We start from the raw sequence: 2,441 nt of genomic DNA, 5'->3' as shown, positions 1-2,441 counted from the left end.
GAGTATTAAAGTATTATAAGTACTAAGTATTATGAGTATTAAAGTATTATAAGTATTAAAGTATTATAAGTACTAAGTATTATGAGTATTAAAGTATTATAAGTACTAAGTATTATGAGTATTAAAGTATTATAAGTATTAAAGTATTATAAGTACTAAGTATTATGAGTATTAAAGTATTATAAGTACTAAGTATTATGAGTATTAAAGTATTATAAGTATTAAAGTATTATAAGTACTAAGTATTATGAGTATTAAAGTATTATAAGTACTAAGTATTATGAGTATTAAAGTATTATAAGTATTAAAGTATTATAAGTACTAAGTATTATGAGTATTAAAGTATTATAAGTACTAAGTATTATGAGTATTAAAGTATTATAAGTATTAAAGTATTATAAGTACTAAGTATTATGAGTATTAAAGTATTATAAGTACTAAGTATTATGAGTATTAAAGTATTATAAGTATTAAAGTATTATAAGTACTAAGTATTATGAGTATTAAAGTATTATAAGTACTAAGTATTATGAGTATTAAAGTATTATAAGTATTAAAGTATTATAAGTACTAAGTATTATGAGTATTAAAGTATTATAAGTACTAAGTATTATGAGTATTAAAGTATTATAAGTATTAAAGTATTATAAGTACTAAGTATTATGAGTATTAAAGTATTATAAGTACTAAGTATTATGAGTATTAAAGTATTATAAGTATTAAAGTATTATAAGTACTAAGTATTATGAGTATTAAAGTATTATAAGTACTAAGTATTATGAGTATTAAAGTATTATAAGTATTAAAGTATTATAAGTACTAAGTATTATGAGTATTAAAGTATTCTATGGCAGTGTTTAATCTTTCATCTTGACCTGCTGTCTGTTTTAAATGTGAAGCTCTCTGAGCTGCACACTATGTGTGAAACCTGCTGTATCAGTAAAGTTTATTATTTTTATTATTTAGCTTCTAAAATGACTCGTTCAGCTCAGAGTGGACTCCGTCCTCCTGCTGCAGCTCTGTCAGACGACGTGACTTTAACTCCATCAGGTTTCAGTTAAACTCTGAGACGGGTTAAATGTTCAGGTTCCCAACACGTTCCCTCTGCTGTGTTTGCTGGTGATGGAGGGCGCAGTCCAACACGCCGCTCCGCCTGGCGGAGATGTGGTGTCTGTCAATCATTTCCATCCTCATCACAGCATCCAGCGGGCCCTCGTCCTGTGAACAGCTCGTAGTGATCTGCAGTGAGCTCCCTCTCTATAAGGGCACAAGGGGACACGACAGAGCCCCGCGGGGTCCTCTTGGTGCAGCGGCCCCCCGGTGGAGAACCCGGTGAAGGACTCCTCTGACACAGGACTTGCTTCTCTGCAGCCCCGTGCTGAGGCTTTCTGCTCCGCTGAACTCTCAGATGGAGATCCATCTTTGTGATGAGGGTTTTATGTCCTGCAGCCCGACGGCAACGCCCCTCTGGGTGCAGCTGACGGTCTGATCAGGTCTGAGTCTCTGAGCTTCAGCTGCATGTTGAGCCTGCCACAGAGAACCTGTTAGCTGCTGATTGGACCACCTGTGAGGAAACATTTGATCTGTTTCTCCCCTCAGTTATATACCACACACACACACGTTTTATATTTTCAGTGTCTTCTAACTGAAATCTTTGACTCTCTGTGTTCAGATGGAGGCGGAGCTGAAGCAGATCCTGGATCAGGTGTCGGACCTGCAGGACTGGAGGGAAGTTTTTACACATTAACAAAACATTTAACAACAAAGTTTACATTTACAGAGATCGATCTGCCTGTCCAGTCGACTGATTGATTGATTGATCGATAGTTAAGGCTTCTGTATGTGTCACTTTCTCTGCAGGCTGCAGGCAAACCATGGGATCGTAAGTATGTTTGAATATATACAACTTTATACCATCTGTACATAAATTATATAAACCTCTGGTTAACATACACTACCGTTCAAAAGTTTGGGGTCACATTGAAATGTCCTTATTTTTGAAGGAAAAGCACTGTACTTTTCAATGAAGATAACTTTAAACTAGTCTTAACTTTGAAGAAATACACTCTATACATTGCTAATGTGGTAAATGACTATTCTAGCTGCAAATGTCTGGTTTTTGGTGCAATATCTGGTGTATAGAGGCCCATTTCCAGCAACTATCACTCCAGTGTTCTAATGGTACAATGTGTTTGCTCATTGGCTCAGAAGGCTAATTGATGATTAGAAAACCCTTGTGCAATCATGTTCACACATCTGAAAACAGTTTAGGTCGTTACAGAAGCTACAAAACTGACCTTCCTTTGAGCAGATTGAGTTTCTGGAGCATCACATTTGTGGGGTCAATTAAACGCTCAAAATGGCCAGAAAAACAGAACTTTCATCTGAAACTCGACAGTCTATTCTTGTTCTTAGAAATGAAGGCTATTCCATGCGAGACA

This window comes from Micropterus dolomieu, linkage group LG17 (assembly GCF_021292245.1).
Source record: "Micropterus dolomieu isolate WLL.071019.BEF.003 ecotype Adirondacks linkage group LG17, ASM2129224v1, whole genome shotgun sequence".
NCBI lineage: Eukaryota > Metazoa > Chordata > Actinopteri > Centrarchiformes > Centrarchidae > Micropterus > Micropterus dolomieu.
This window is presented reverse-complemented; position numbering follows the sequence as displayed.